Consider the following 17,590-nt stretch of genomic DNA (forward strand, 5'->3'; position numbering starts at 1 on the left):
GAGACGCCAATATAAAATCTTTGCCTGTTTCCACTTACTTATTTTTAACAGCCACAATTATTCCCACGTTCTTGTGAGGTTGGCTGGGGGAAGCTCAGCCGAGGTTTTTTTTTTACAAACTGGCTGGCCAAGTCTCACGTTCGACTAAGATTAGGGCAGGTATTTGTAATTTGTTCAGGGTGCCGGCGGTAGCTCACCTACTCTTCATGAAGGACACCGTGGGATCTTTAACGTCCTTCAACTAATGTCGGCAGATGGACACCAGTCATTCGAGGGATAGCACACACATTGATGCCTCAACGTGCCTGTGAATCACCAGGCCGACAGTTTTATAGCTGGGCCGAGATTCAAGCCCAGGCGAGACAGCAGAGAAGTGAGCATGCGTACCTCCAGGCCATTCTGCCAACCCTCTGTTTCTGCTCACTGATAGGACCAATATAATATGTCTTTGATGAAGGTAGGGGTGAAGCTCAGCTGTGGGAGGATTCAGGTGGAGGTGAGTTATTTTCAAAATCTATCAATCGATGCTGACTGTCCTGAAGAGAAACAGAGGTTATACACAACCCCAAAACACAACATATTCCCCAGTGTATGCCCATCTTTAAGCTAGCCCTCAATAATGCATGGAAGGATGCCATATATTTTTCATAAAGACATTTGTAGTCAGGTTCCTTGTGTAATTTCGTTGGAATTTTTTGGAGAGTAGCAAACCTATAGATTTTTGAGAAGTTTAAAATCTATTAAAATTAAAAAAAAAATGATGTTTCACATTTTTTTTCAACTTTTGGAAAGGTCGTTTTGGGGTGAAAACTGCTTTTTTTGAATTCCAATTTAAAAAAAATCTGAAACAATACAAAATAACCAACTGATGATGGATTACTGTTAAATGGCTAACAATGGAATTTATAAGATAATAAAATGTTGCATTTTGACTGTCGGTCACCATGGAAACAGCATTTTTGGAGTGGAATTGCCATTTTTTAATATATATTTTTTTTAATTATATTTTCCATCGGATGGCCTAAATAATTGTTAAATCTAGTGACCATGACTAACTTACACATAAGTGTTATGATTTTCAAGTATTGGAACAGTTGGTTGCCATGGAAACGGCCATCTGTGCAATGAAACATTGATGTGTCTGTTGTTCAATATCAGAAGGTTTCGGCACCTTCAGTAGTAAAACGTTTGATTTTAAGTTTTTGTAGTTTGATGTATTGTAAGTATGATCTTGTAGGGAGCATAGGTGATGCCACATCGCGACGCCATGCCATCGCCTCAGGTTACGGTTGCTGGGCGTAGCGTGACTGTCTGCTCTGATGCAACTGTCTGCTCCAAGTCATCATCAATGAGAACTTGTTTGAGAGACTTCAGGAATGGGAGGCTAGTCGCTCAAAGAATGCCATGTTCAAGGCCATGATGAACGATCTCCACAGAGTAGAGGCAATTCTGCATTTTGTTGCAGCATCTCGGAATGCCGACTGAAACCTTCATCTTCAAGCCGGTGAAGAAATCGGCAAGATTTTTTGCCATGGACAGAATCAAGTACATATCTGACAAGTATGCACTTAAGACCAGCCATCCAGAGACCTGGAGGGAGCTCAAAGCAGGCAATATTTCGGTTACCAAGAATACTATCCCATTTGTATCGATCGGAGCAGACCACGCTGTTGACCATCTGAACAGGTTGCTGAAGGTTCACTCTGGTCTGATTGGCATATCAAATAATGCAAATGCCAGACAGCGATTCTTCTTGGTTGCACCTGAACTGTCTTGCGAGTTTAAGGGACAGTTTGGTCTGAAGGAAAGTGAGATCACTGAGCACCATGGCCTGTTTCCAAGTGTCATCAAGCGTGAACAAAATGCAATTGACCGAATCAAGGTTGCCATACTTAGTCATGAAAATCCATTTGAAGTTGAAGGTAACCGGCTCTTCAATGTGGTCACCCACGCTTATGTGCCAGAAGAATTTGTACCACAGATACTGAACATTGATGAAACGGGACAGAATCTCTATGAAGATTTTGTTGCTAAACGGATCAATGGTGATGTCAGCCTATGGGCGCCAGTGAAGAAGGAGAAGAACAGAATGTAGATGTCTGGCAATACAACACGAGCAATCAAGATCAGGGACAAGACAGTAGATCTAAAAGAAACCAAGGGTTTGTATGGTAGACTGATGGTACTCTCCAGATCCAGCAGGGACGTCGACCAGAAGGATGCAATTGGCAACTTTGAATTCACTGTGACACCGAGGGCCCTGTTTGCACCAAACGGTAGCTTACTGTCATGCACCGACAAATCGACGCTAATCCACAACTTGGAGAAGTTTGCCAACAAGGAACCGTCTTTACCAGAAGATGAGCTTGATGCCACACACATGGAACCAGCACCCGCTGATGCTGTAATTGATGGCAGTACCAGCACGAAGGTGGCAGTCATGGATGGAATGGTAGTTGTCCAGAAAATGACCAAGAAACCAGCAATGGTCGTGACGGTGAAGGACCTCAGTGATTGTTTCAATGATAGGGTGATGAGTCTGAACAGAGGCTTCGACCATGTAATTCTTGTTTTTGATACGTACAAGCAAGATTCCCTCAAGAGCACAACCAGAGACAAACGACGTCAAGGAAAGGCACCAGTCCAATATCAGGTCAAGGATGATACCAGTATCAAACACATCATGATGAGTCGATTTCTGACCCATGATCAAACCAAGGCTGATCTGACGGAGTACTTGGCAGAGAAAACTCTAGAATACAACCGCGGTTCAACAAAGGTGGCAGTCGTTTCGGCATCTGGGCGGACGTCGAGCAACAGGGGTCTCCAATTTGAGGCGAATAACCATGAGGAGGCCGATACGTTGATGATCCAGCAAGCAATAGCTGCATCACAGCAACACACGGGAGATTTTGAGCTGACGATATTCTCACCTGATACGGATGTTCTGGTTCTTGCCACAACATCCAGAACATCCATTTCACTGATCACCATATTCATGCATTACTTGTTTCAAGATTTGAAAGCAATACATTAAATAAACGGTAATTTGACAAAATGATAGCTGTTTCCATGGCAACCATTGCTCAAAATACAGATATATGTATTCTATATTTAGAACTGTCCTCTAGTTAACAATTATGCATCATCAGTTGCTTGCTTGCGATTAATTTTTGATTTTCAGAGCTAAATACAAAAAAACGGGTTTTTACCCCCAAAACGACCTATTTGACCACATTATATGCATTGAAAAATGTGAACCGTGGATTTTCTGTTTTGGTATTGTTTAAGCTTTCCAAAAATGTTGGGGTTAGCTACTCTCCAAAAAATTCCAACGAACGTCAAATTATGGACACAAGGAACCTGACTATTGTGTCGCTTCAAAAAATGTTTTCTGTGCACCAAAACCTTTTTGATGATCGCAAAACAAAACTAGAAGGGCACTTGATAGAGCGCATACCTCCACCACACAATGCCTGATCCATTAGAACATATCGGGCCCATAAATTTTTTAAATATCGTGGTGCATATCGATTTTGGCCCCATCTCAACAGTGAAAAATCACTTTAAAAATTAAGAAAAAAATCTCGTATCCGGATCTGGATTCAGATCTTCCCTAAAATCGAATCAATTCGTCCTTGTCACACACCCAACGTGTCCACCAAGTTTCGTCCGAATCCGTCCATTACTTTGAGATATCGTGCAATACTGTATATCATTTTTGGCACTATCAACGGTGGAGAATGACTTTTAAATATTCTAGTTCCGGATCCGAATCTTCACCAAAATCGAATCAGTCATTGTCACACACCCAACCTTCCCACAAAATTTCACCTGAATCCGTCCAAAACTTTTTCAGATATCCTGCGCACAAACAGACAAGATAGACGTCGGGCAGAGCATGATACTTGCAAAATCCCTCAAACAAATTTGATCTTGAAAATAATTGGTGATTGAACTCAGTGACTTGATATGCAAATCCTCTTCAAATTTCAAGTTAATTGGATTAAAATTGAGGATTTTAGAAATTTTCCCGATGCTGACCTTTTGGCATAAGTTGACCTCAAAATAGGTGGTTGAATTCAGGGAGCTGATATGCAAATCCTGTTCAAATTTCAAGTCAATTGAATGAAAATTGAGGAATTTAGAAATCTGAAAAAGTTGTCTTTTGGCCTATGATGGCCTTTTGACCTTTTTTGAACAAATAGGATTTTGCCAGACCACCAACTCTACAATTTGGTGAAGTTTAGTGAGGATCGGTTTAAAATTGTGATCTGTAGACAATTAAAGGTGAGCGAACAGACAAACAAACGGAAGCGATCAACATACTTCTCAACAAAAATGTTTTTTACCAAGTAACAAACAGAACAACAAAGTTGACTGACCAATATTCTTACAAACCTTCGATTTTGCAAGTACCAAACAGACATACAGACAGGGGTGAAAACATAACCTTCTTCCACCTTTGGTAGCAGAGGTAACTAGAGAGTTCACAGAGCACATTACCCCACACAGGCGCACTGTCCTGAGAAACAAGGACATGGGTGAGGTCTATGAGCAGAAAATTTGATTGGTCGTGATGGCATAAAATGCTGCATACTTTGTCCAAGTACTGCTAAATAAAGTGAATGCAAGGTAGCTTAAGCACGTAGAGATATATTAATAGCATCATGATCTGAGTAGTAGACATCCACAACATCAACAAATGTGGTGGTGCTTGAGCTGTTGTGGTGGATGTGATCCAGCAGAGATCCCGGGTCTGTGGTGCACACTTTCACAAGCTATGAGAATCCTTTTGAGGACATGAACCTCAGTCATTGTGATTGGATAGTGGCTGATAGCAGTTCATCATTGAAGTCACCCAGGATAACAGTTGGGATTGTTTGATGTGGAATTATTGAGAGGTAATCATCAAATCCTGTGGAATCATGTGCTTATCTGCTTAGGTGTTTCCTTCATCCTGGAAAGTGGCTTCTCTTGTCACTGTTTTCAAGGGTGCTGGTGAGCATTCTGAGCCAAGTAACTTTCGCCCTATATCAGCCTGCTTCCTGTCATAAGTAAGGTATTTGAATGCTTCATCAATGAACAACTTCTCAGCCATCTGGAGGACAATGAACTTCTCAGTGACTGCCAGTATGGCTTTCACCATTCTCTTTCTACTGGTGATCTGCTGTGCTTCATTACTGATCATTTCAACAGGGCACAGGAGCTCAAGGGTGAAGCTCGATTAGTTGCTTTGGATATCTCAAAAGCCTTTGACAAAGTGTGGCACAAGGGTCTGCTCCACTAGCTTCAGTGGTATAGTGTATCTGAGTGATGCATTCAATCATTTCAGCTTTCCTTACAAATCGCAAGATGAAGCTGGTACTCTTCTCCTACTAGCTCCATCAATTCTGGTGTTCCGCATGGCTCTGTCCTTGGTCCTACTTTGTTCCTTGTGTATATCAATGATCTTCCTGATAATGGTCTGTCTCAGCTAGCCATGTATGCTGAAAACTCCTAACTTTACTGCAAATCTGATTCACTCAACACTACTCATAATGAGGTTGGAGTTTCACCGGACAATGATTTAGAGAATGTCTTTAAGTGGGGGCATGACTGGCTGGTAACCTTCAATGCAAAGAAAACTAAATTGTTGTCCATGTCTTGCTCTATAAACAGGTCTTTCTCTTCTGTGCACATGGAGTCTTCAACCTGAGCAGAATCATCTGAGCTTTGCCTTCTTGATCTGGACATCTCCTCTAACATCCGTTGGGATAAGTACATTTCTGGTCTTGCTAAGAGTGCCTCCAAGTGAGTTGGTTGTCTTTATCGAATGCAGAGGTATTTACCTCCTAATGCTGTTTTGTACCTGTATAAGACAACTATACATCCCCTCATGGAGTACTGTTGCCCCCTTTGGGCTGGAGTACTGTTGCCCCATTTGGGCTGGAGCACCAACCTGCCACTTATCTTTACTTGATAGGCTTCAGAAAGCATAGTTAATCTGGTTGGTGTGGAGATGGGTTCAACTCTTGAACTGCTCTCTCACCGTAGGTCAGTTGCCACTCTTTGTTAGTTTTGCAGATATTTTCATGGGAAATGTTCTGCTGGACTTTCTAATTTGGTTCCTTCTGTACGAGTGTTTGGACACAAGACTCGGTTTGCAATCTCTGCACATCCATGCACTATAGCTGATCCAAAGTGCAGAACGAAAGGCTATGCAGATCGTTTTATCCCTCGTGCTGTCTTGCTTTGGTATTCACAACCTGGAATGTGCTTCCCATTATCCTACAATCTGCCCAGCTTTAAGAGGAATGTCAATTCCAACTTCATTCATGTTTGAGGTGACATTGCATTTCATCTGACATCTGATTTCTGATACTTCCTGTGTTTTGGATGTTTTCTTGTTATTTTTCTCTTTCTTTTATTTTGTTTTGCTTTTATCCTTATATTTATCTAACCTTCCCTTAGCCCCTTACCGAGAATGGCTTCATGCCTTGTTTGGGGGTGATTTCCATGAAATAAGTAAATAAATAAATCTGTATGACAAGGTAGTAATTGAAAGCTGTGGATAGCTACAACACACATCCTGAGATGAGAATGTGTGATTACTGTAACAGCCTTAACTTCGAGTTGAGGAGAGAGTGAGATGTCTGTGCTTTCAGTAAGTAGTGATGTTTGACATGATATCATGACAACACCATTGGATAGGTAAATAAATGCTGCATTATAAAAATCATTTTAACTCACAGAGTAATGGTTCTTCATTCTCACTTGGTTCCTGATAAATGGAGTTACAAGAATATAGGTTATGATGGTGGTTTTCGTGTGACCATATGATGATAGTTACATGACAACATTGACCGTATGATCGAGGCTTTCATTGGTGACAGAATGAAGGAAGAAGACGGCCAAGGAAGGAATAAATCATGCAGATTTGTTATAGAATACCTCCTCAACAGTCCTGCACTCCAGAAAAAAGAGGTGTGTGTGTGTGTGTGTGTGTGTGTGTGTGTGTGTGTGTGTGTGTGTGTGTGTGTGTGTGTGTGTGTGTGTGTGTGTGTGTGTGTGTGTGTGTGTGTGTGTGTGTGTGTGTGTGTGTGTGTGTGTGTGTGTGCAAGCTCAGTCTAAGGTCAACAACTTAGGTGTAATTTCTAAAATAGTCAATTTTCATCCGATTGATTTGAAATTTGAATAAGATTTGCCTATTTGGACATTGAATTGAACCACCATTTATTTTTAAGGTCAAATTTGTTTCATGGGTTTCCCAAGTATCGTGCTCTGCTCATCTTTCCTGTTTGTTTATCTGTGTGCACAACGTCTTTCTTGTTTGTTTGTATGTTTGACGTCGATTGCATTCCTGAACTGCTGCACAGAAGGAGTTGAAAACTTGTGGTTGTACTTGGGGTGTGCATGGGAAAGTTGTAGCAGGTAAATTTTTTAAAATAAATTAATAGTCCCTGGGGTTCAGGATGAGGGTGGACACAAATTCTCCCAATGGAAATGTTTACCATGTAGTGCCTCCTCGTGTAAGTCAATATTAAAAGTTGTTCTAAAATGCGCCATTTTCAAAGGAATTAATCCGTCCCCAAGGACAAGCTCTTAACCAATAAATTTAGTGTTATAATGTAAAACCAGATTATAAAATGATTCGAAGGTTCAGTAGTGAGAGTTGTTTTCAAGCTTTTGATGACTGACTGACAAGGTTGTTTTGTCTGTTTTCACATCAGCTCGTAACGGTAGTATTTCTGTTGGGTTGATGAGATTGTGCTGCAGTACCCTCTTTCACTGCAGTGGATGCTGCTGTAAGTTCTCACGACACATCCGTTACTCCTGTTTCTTCTCTCACTCGAACGTTAGCTGTGAACGTGGCTCCTGCTGGAGTTCCTGTTTTCGTTGCTGCACCCTAACTGTACAGGTGGTACATTGCTTTTATGGCTCCGTTATTTTTAAAGACCACTGCTTCCCAGCAGTTGTCCTTATATTGCTAATCCGCCATCAGCAGCATGTCGTGCAAGTTTTTTAAAACACGTCAGCACGCATCAAGGGAAACATGTTTAAGTCGTAAGTATCTGTTATTTTGTGTTCAAAGGTTAGACAGTCGAGAGCAAGTCCCATATTATTACATAATGGTTGCTTGTTGGTGGTAATCACATCATGTTGCTCCTGCTTCTGTTACTGTTCTTGCAGCTGCTGCTCCAATTCAGAAAACTTGCTCCCAGGGTGTGCGTGATCCTCCGAAAGTACCTTATCCTTCACATTCAACCATTGCGAAAGCACCTCAACCTGTGCGGCAGAAACACGACCGTGTCATTGACAGTAAAGTTTCAGTTTTCTGTTCTACATAACCAGAAATAAATAAAATGACAGATTTGAAAGCAAATTCAAGACCACACAGCTCACAATTGAGCACTCGTAATCCTTAGTAAGCATCAAGACTTTCTGGAGATGTCCCTCTCAAGTCCAAAATGGGATCAACTCTGGTTAAAGGTGCAATGTTCACATGGCATTTCATAAATTTCAAAAAACAGACTTCCATTTGAATATGTCACATTAGCAGCATGGTTCCAGGAAGGGGTTAAAATTCATCAGAACATCTGGAGGTGAACATGATGTTCATCCCTTTGGCATTTGTAGTCCCACATGTTTGATCACAGTTCCTTACTTGTTGGCAGCTGTCAAGGTCCTTCTGTAGCTCTTCCTCATGCTGTTGTTCCTCGATCTGAAGTTCCACTTCTGATAACTTGTTCGTACCTAACGTTTTTGAGATCTTCTGAAAGTACCTTATTGAATTATTCATCCTTCACACTCAACCGTTGAGAAAGCACCTCGACCTGTGTGGTAGAAAATTGCGCTTATGAAGAGACAGATACAAGTATATACTATATAGCACAACGAAGAAACACTACCAAAGATAAAAAATATGACCACCTGTCTTGAAGCTCAGCTGGATCAGGAGCAACAGTCATTCAAACCCCCTAGAACCCTGATTTCTATAATGCCATGAATAAACTTTGGTACATAATTGGTGATGAAGGTTGCAGTCATTTCATCAAAATTATGTGTGTAGTTTTAGAGAAGAGACCAAATCCCTATTTCTGGAGTCAACCACCCCCCCCCCAATAGACCCCCTCAATGAGTGCAGATTTTGATGCAGTTGATAAACTTTGGTACATCATAGGTGATGAAGGTTGTCGTCAAGTTTCATCAAAATTATGTGTGTAGTTTCCGAGAAGAGAGAAAATACCTATTTTGGGGGTCAACCCCCCTCTCCACCCCCATAGATCCGTTTAATGAGTGCAGATTTTGATACGGTTGATAAACTTTGGTACATTATGGGTGATGAAAGTTGTGGTCAAGTTTCATTCAAATTGTGTTTGTAGTTTCGAAGAAAAGAGCAAATACCTATTTTGGGGGTCAACCCCCCCTCCCCGTATATCCCCTTAATGAGTGCAAATTTTGATGTGGTCGATACACTTTGGTACATCACCAGTGAAGAGTGTTGACAAGTTTCATCAAAATTGTAGGTGTAGTTTTGGAGAAGAGAGCAAATACCTTTTTTTGGGGGGGGGTCAAAAAATCCCCCGTAAACCCATTAATGAGTGCAGATTTTGATGCGGACAATGCACCTTAATTAGGCATCCGGTATGAAACTTGTGGCCAAGTTTCATCAAAATCATTTTTTTTGGTTAAAACGATAATGACTGAAGTGTTTACCGACTGACTGACTCACCTACGGACACTGCTCGATCGCATAAGCTCAAGTCCAGGTGAGCTAATAATTCACACAAACAAGCAAAGATTATGATAATTACTGGATTAGTCACTCACACAGGAAGGTGTACTGTACAAATAAAACAAGAAATACCACGTATAGCTTGCAAATCGGTATATTTTGGAGAATAAAAAGATTAAAAATGATCTCATGAGACTTCTAAAATACAACAGCAAGTGCTAACTTCAGATATTCTTCTTCTTCTTCTTCTTCTTCTTTCATGTTGCACAACTTCAGAGGTGGTGTGATCTTCATCGTTGCTGTTCTTCAGAAGCTTCCTCACGCATCTCCGAAGGTACTTTGGTCACTCGACCTCTGGAATCCAATTTCGCTAAGGGCCCCGTCACACCTTGACGTTTTAGCTAGCATATGGCAAGGTATCAAAATGTATGTAAAACGCTGGCGTACGCTGAACTATTGATGTTTTTTTTATTTTAGTTTTGGGCGTATAATATTGTGTTGGACGTATGCATAATGTATTAGTAACGTACACAGAAGGTTTCAATCACATATAGATAACTTATACCAACGATTGCTGAGCGTGTTGTCGGCGTTCACAACGTATGCCCAACGATAGTCTAACTTATGCATAGCGCGCGGCAGTGTATCGCCGACGATCACGTGGCGTAGGCTATTCATAGGCTGCGGCTCGACGATTCGAATCATAACCGCACTAGACATCAAATGTGAAGCCGCTGTCACACCTTGACATTTTAGCCAGCGTATGCCGACGTATGAAAAATTTGCCGAACCAAGCTGGCACACGTCAAATACATTATGGGTAAGTTTTGTATACGTTAAGAGCACGCTGGCATACGTCGTAGTACGCTGACATACGTCGTCATATGCCGAGTACGTCGAGAAATTTTCAGCATGTTGAAAATTTCTCGACGTACTCGGCGTATGACACACGTTCCGCATACGCTGGCATAAGTTGTAGGCACGCTACGCGATCATTGACACACGTTACTTGTACGTTACTCATAAGTCGAAACACGTCGACGTAATGGTTAGCGTCAGTGTTCCAGACTCCTGTTTTTTTTTGGTTTTGTTTTTCTCTTCGGTATGACGGTGATGTTGACACTTCGATTTCTAGTGCGGTTATGATTTAAATCGTTGAGCGGCAGCCTATTAATTATATTATATTATAACCGCACTAGAAATCGAAGTGTCAACATCAACGTCATACCGAAGAAGAAAAAAAAAAACCAGGGAGTCTGGAACACTGACGCTAACCATTACATTGACGTGTTTCGACTTATGAGTAACATACAAGTAACGTGTGTCGACGTGTGTCAACGATCGCGTAACGTGCCTACAACTTATGGCCAGCGTATGCGGAACGTGTGAGTCATACGCTGGCATACGTTGAAAAATTTCAAGCATGCAAAATTTGTCTAACACCTCGGCGTACTACGACGTATACCAGCGTACTACGAAAAAAAGCCAGCGTACTACGACGTGTGCCAGCGTGCTCTTAACGTATACAAACTTACCCATACCGTATTTGACGTGTGCCAGCGTTTTAGCCAAATTTTGCATACGTTAGGCATATGCTGGCTAAATCGTCAAGGTGTGACAGGGCCTTAAGGAAGGGAATAGCATACATGTGGTTCGAGGCAGGTATTCAGTCGAGGATCTCTACAGCAATAACAAGGAGACAACAGAATCACTCAAGAGACTGATCCTTCCCATCACTGACCAATCCATTAACTGTATTGGAGATAATCAATTCACGCAATACTTTTGCGTTGAAAAGTTCCCCGATGAAGATTACGCTACCTACAGCATGCCGTCAACCATTGTACGGAAGTAGAGGACGTTACCTCCATTGCATCAAACAAGTTATCGGTATGCTTACTACTCTGAGTTATGAGATCTCGGCAGTTCAACCCTAGCCGAGTCATACCAAAGACTTGAAAAATGTTATGTGCAGCTTCCTTGCTTGATCCTCATCATTTTAAAAAAAAGGAGAGAGCATGCACAAACAACCATAGGCTGTTAAACACAACGCAGATTTGATGAGCGTCATGGCCTCCTCCTATGTCTGAGATCCTTTTTAGAGAACTCATGGTATACCTTGGTCGAGGCTCGTATGAGAGCTAACACACAACTCACAGCAAGGAGGCATGAGACAAGAGGGGCAGGAGTGGAAGGGACAAAACAGTGGGGAACAGACACATTAGGTGAACTGTGGAAGGGAGAGGGATGGGGATGGGACGGGGAACATGGCGAAGAGAAGATGGACATTTCAGGGACTTTCAGGAAGGAAAGCAGGAGAAATGAAGGAAGTGGGCTTGGGTGGATTATCGGGGGTAGAAAAGATCGAGGATTTGGATGGGGGAAGATAAGAGGTGGTGGTGAACAGCTGTTTTGAAAGCCTGGAGGGAAGAATGGGAAAGAATAGAGTGAGGAAGTTTATTCCAAAGGCGGGAAAAAAGAGGAATGAAAGAGTGAAGATGAGCAGTGATTTTTGATTTTGGTAGTTTTACCGTTTTGGTAGTTTGGTAGTTGGTAGTATGATGTTTATTATTAAAGCCAATTATGATTAAAGCCAACAACTTAAAGGCAGAGAGGATACGTCGCTTTACTTCACCATCAGGACTGCAATCGCTCTGAGAAAACTGCATGGATTTTGAATGGATTTCTTTGTCATAAAGCCAAACTCGGTCTCACAGAGCCTGCATATACATACACGCCATTGCTGTGTTTTAAATTAGAGCCAAACGTGACAATAAGCATGCACTGCAGGTACAGAAAAAATAGAATAGCATTTTTATAAAGCAAACAGAGGTCAAGAAATTGAATGACAGAGTGGTTCACAAACTGACATGGAGAGGAATTGGATGACAAAGGAAACATAAGTACTATCGATGTGAATAGATGAGTTGCACGTTAGATAAATAAAAGAGGACAGGGTCAGCAAGGATGGAAAAATATGATCATGTGTGGGTATGGAAGACAAAATGAGATTGCAATGAACTGTTGTCATTGAAGGGAGCAGAAGGGCAGACCCAGAAAGGTGATTCCACAAATATAAGAGAAAATGGGTATGAAGTAATGGAGGTGAACATGGAGTTTGGACTTTGTGAGGCACGACTCAAGTGCAGACCGTGTTGTGGCTGATTTGTTTGAATCGCTTCAAGTAATTACATATTTACCGCAACTTGCCAAATTTGAGTGGTTTGGTGGGCTCGGATTTCTTTGTATATCGTGCGGCCGAAAACATGCGGAGACCATGGGATACCATGCATAAAAATTGACAGTCATACATGATTTGCATCTTCAAACCCAATAATTCAGGAAGAGTGAAGAACATATCAAATTGCTTTCAATCAGTATCTCATTGTTCAGCAGCTGTTTTTGCTCTAAAAATTTGAACTACCTCTTGTCAGTCGCCCAGCTTGTGCTGCTAGCAGAGGGCACACCTGGCTTAACATCCATCCGAGGGATGGCGCACAGCTTGCGATGCAACGGCCTACCCGTGAAGCATCATTCCGACCACTTGCAGTTGTGGAACCTAACCTAAACTAGGCAGCAAAACGCTAATTGACGTACTACCTCTGCAGCACCCTATTGTACAGGACCATGTCATAGTGACATCTCTGTAAATATTCTCCACCAAAATTGAAGAGTAATTATGCTATGTTTCATCGTAGAGCATTCTATCACATTTACCTTTTTGTTTTTTGTTTTTGTTGTCTAATCCTGATTTAGATATCCCACTCGGTACCATTGAAGCAGAAACCCTCAACCTAGTCTCTTGATACCTTGATTGGATGCAGTCGAATCACCCTGGAGTGTAATATCAAGCCCGTTTTTCATCATATTTTCAAATTGACATTTTCCAAGCACAGCGATTCTTCTCAGTGACGATAACAATTTGAATTGTCTAAACATGATTTCGCAAAAATGGAGTTTTCATCAGATATGGAGCAAATTGTGTTTTGTCAGTGGCGCATATAATCAGAATCGGACTCTATTAACACATTGTTTAAAACCTCATCACTGTCAAGAGTAAGCAATAATAACAACCAATGACACAATTGTGCCTGGTTGAATAAACATTACTGAATTATTAGTTATGCGTCGCACAACAACAATCGTGTCATACTTCCTTAATCCGGCAATCATGTATTTCAAACGCCGTCAATGGTACATAGTGACCTCTACTGGTGGAAGGCACTTGGGTGGTCTTTCAATAACCAACTGCACCATTATCTCAGGCAACTGGATCATTGGTCGAGTCAATTTGAACGTTTGAGCTTTATTTGGACAAAATTTCAAAAAAAACAAAAAAAACGAATTATTTATGGTTGTGGAATTGAACACAAGTCTTATTGCAGTTGTTACTATTCGGCTGAAGTCAGATGCACAAGCAAAAGTTTCAGGTCACTGTCATGTGTGCGAGTGAAGAAAATAATGATTCTGGAGCACTGTGTACAATCAAGCAAAGTCAATGCCATGGCCCAAAACATAAATAAGGGTGACAATGTCTTTTTCAACAGTGATTGTGTTGGAAACGTTTTTTTTGTATCAAAAGTATACTTTAATTTAGACTTCAATGAGTAGACAACTCTCGTGGGTGCAACAGTTAGAGTGTCCCCTCTGAGTTTTGGAGGTTGGTGGTTCAAATTCTGGCCGAGTCATACCAATGATTTAAAAAAGGGAACTCTTGCTTCCTTGCTTGATACTCAGCACTTAAAAAGGATAAGGCACATACAAACAACCATAGGTTGGCAACCATTGTGCATGTCTGATTGGAGTAATGGCCTCCCCCATGTGTTGAAGTTCCTTTAAAGGGAACTCATATTTTTATATTTAAAAGGATTTTATATTTTTACATCGAGACTGTCATCAAAAAAAAAAGGGCAATACCTCTGGGTGCTCATATGATAGTGGCTGAATAAGAAAACCAGGGAACCACTGGTAGGCGTGTTTGACCCAGCAAAGATGTAACTGAGAACAGAACAAATACCTATTTTGGGGGGCAACCCCACCCCCACCCTCCACATAAACCCCATTAGACCCTGATATATATATATATATATATATATATATATATATATATATATATATATATTTTTTTTTTTTTTTTTTTTTTTTTTTTAAATAGCATGAACAAACTTTGGTACATCATGAGTGATGAAGGTTGTGGTCAAGTTTCATAAAAATCATGTGTGGAGTTTCTGAGAAGAAAGCAAATACCTATTTCGAGGAGAAACCCCCGTAGACCTCCTAATGGAAATTTTTCTTTTCTTTTCAACGCAGTGAACAAACTTTGGTACGTACCGGGTGATGACAGTTGTGGTGAAGTTTAATCGAAACTGGATGTGTAGTTTCAGAGAAGAAGTTGCAAATGTTTGTGGATGAGCGGACTGACAACGCGCCATCCCATAAGCTCCCCCGAACTACGTTGCAGGTGAGCTAACTAGTACACATGCTGAAATGAAAATTAACACTCTCATTTACACAAAGTATGGCTCCATTAAAATTCAGGTATACTTCTTCAAGTGGTACAAATCATTATGGACCTCCTGAGCAAGTCATCAATGATCAATGCAAATCTAATACCCATGAATTAATAGCGAATGCATGTTAAAGGTGAGGATAATCAACAACATCCACGACCATACTTCTGTTACCAGAGCAGTGGTTATGTACTGTAGCAGTTTATGCGGCAGAGAACAAAACAACCCTGGACAGGTCGGCACTCCGTCACAGGTTGCTATATGTTAGGGTGGGTCGTGGGAATTTGGCCAGGATATTAGCACATAATGACCTCCCCCTTAAAAAAAAAAAGGGCACACTGTGATCTTACATCATTGGCATCCATGAATTAAATCACCGATCATGCAGTTTTTACTACAAGTATTATGAAAGTATGGTTTACTAATTTACGACAGCAGAGTACCCCCTGTTGAATGTTCTACACCCAAATTAATGCTTGATTTTTGAAGCTCAATGTCCTCCACAAGCTTCATGAGAACTAAGTGAAATGTAACGCGAAGCCAATGAAGCCGATATAACACCCACACGGTGTGAGGTTCGTGGTTTGGTGGCTTGCATTGGCACACTTCCTTCCTATGACGAACGTTGCGAGCAGGTTCCCAACATTCTTCAGTGTATATCATGTACAGTGAGCACCTTGGACATTAAAGAGAGACGGTGAGTGCCCTCCTCCCTTCTTTTATTGCCTCTGTTTTACAATTGCTTGTGTCATGTGATCACTGCTCGCATAACAAACTTTCTTCAGACGTTGGAACCTCCATTTTATTTTCAGTGTTTTATATATTGAAACTATTCCTAACATATTGCTCCTAACATCGAATTTTTTTAAAGTTTTTTTTATTTTTATTTTAAATTTCGATTATTTGTGTGTTGCTACACAAGATCACATTATCAACAGGAGAGTTTGTAAAAACAGGTTGAACAAGATATTCCTTTATTTAACGAACCCAAATGTAGCACTACCTTGGTGTAAGAACAGTAGTGTTGTCTATTGCATAGTAAATTGGACAAAATTCTTCCTCTTCTTCTGTTTGCAGCACAAGGCTGTGGGGTAGCATCAGTGGCTGAGGGTGCAGATGTGCCATGAATGCGGCTCCCTCTGCTGGTTAGGGTAGAAATTTGTAATTTGTTCACGGTACCGGCAATAACTCGCATACTCTTCACGAAGGACACCGTGGGATCTTTAACGTCCACCAACTGATTCCAGCAGACTGGATGCCAGTTTAACATCCATCCAAGGGACAACACACACATTGTTGCATCACCCTTCCTGTGAAACACCAGGATGATAGTTTATAGCTGGGTTGGGAATCAAACCCAAGCGAGACAGCTTCAAGGTGAGTGTGCGTACATCTAGGCCATCCTGGAGATAAATAAAAGATAATGAGCAGTCTGTTTGGTCAAGCAGTTCAAAACTTGTTTCTTTATTATGACTGCTAGCTCTCACTAACATCCACTTTGCAACTGTCATGGTGAATGTGCCAAACATCCTTCAACATTAGTTGAGGGAGCCCTTGAGGGGACCTGAAGGTTTGTTTTAAATATAAATTGTGATTTTGTGAGATGCTAACATCCTTTAGGGTGGTTTGCCTCTTTATTGAACATATTTATTTGCTTGGAACACTTAATTATGAAGCAAGAAGATATCATCACATTAAGATCCTAGAAACAAGAAAAGAGGGTATTATTATACACGAGGAAATACCACCTGTCACTTTGCTGATGGGTATACGAAAGGGGGGATGGAGAAAAAGAGGGTGGGAGAAGAGGAGAGAGGGGATGGGAGAGAGGAGAGAGGAGGGAGGCGGAGCGAAGAGAGGTGGAGGATCGAGAAGGGATGGGAGAACGGAAAACAGTGTGAGGTGAGAGTAAGGGAAGGCAGACATGTAGTACAGCATTAATTACTGCCCGGACGCGTTTGGAGACAAACACCACTCGGACACGTCCAGAGACAAGCACCGCCCAGACGCGTCTGGAGCTAAGCTGGCCAGAGACAAACACCGCTCGGACACACCCAGAGACAAAAAAACATCCAGACATAACCACCGTCTGGATATGTCCCCTGGGTGTGCTCTGGCTTTCGAAAGGAATTAGCCACTATGGCTAATCCAGGTTTAGAATGATTTGCCAAAGGAGAAAGGAAATAGCCACATATTTTATTCCAAAGTTTTTTTTTTTTTAGCAATATGAAATAATAAGTTAATTTTAAGGCGGATGTGTGAGTTTGATGGGTGAGGTTGGTTGGATGAGTGAGTCGGATTGTTCAGATTGGTTGGATGAGTGAGTTTGACGTGTGAGATTGGTTGAATGAACGACCATCAG

The 17,590-nt window shown here is 41.3% G+C and overlaps 1 protein-coding gene across 22 annotated transcripts in view; it reads left to right on the forward strand.

The window, feature by feature from the left end:
- Positions 1-17,590, forward strand: part of LOC147027013 (uncharacterized) — a 227,166-nt gene that overhangs the window by 197,346 nt on the left and 12,230 nt on the right. For 8 of the 22 annotated variants that reach the window (XR_015058612.1, XR_015058616.1, XR_015058618.1 and 5 more), the window contains 5 exons: positions 5,662-6,966; positions 7,747-7,900; positions 8,173-8,301; positions 9,995-10,052; positions 15,097-15,179. The gene's annotated coding sequence lies outside the window, so the exon portion shown is untranslated. Of the gene's footprint in view, positions 1-5,661; positions 6,967-7,746; positions 7,901-8,172; positions 8,302-9,994; positions 10,053-13,474; positions 13,753-15,096; positions 15,180-15,766; positions 15,926-17,590 lie in introns of those variants that run through there. The other 14 variants (XR_015058625.1, XR_015058626.1, XR_015058619.1 and 11 more) reach the window with 13 other exon arrangements.

The sequence above is a fragment of the Eptatretus burgeri genome, chromosome 5 (genome assembly GCF_056783735.1).
Source record: "Eptatretus burgeri isolate ZD-2024b chromosome 5, Ebu_testis_v1, whole genome shotgun sequence".
Taxonomy (NCBI): Eukaryota; Metazoa; Chordata; class Myxini; order Myxiniformes; family Myxinidae; genus Eptatretus; species Eptatretus burgeri.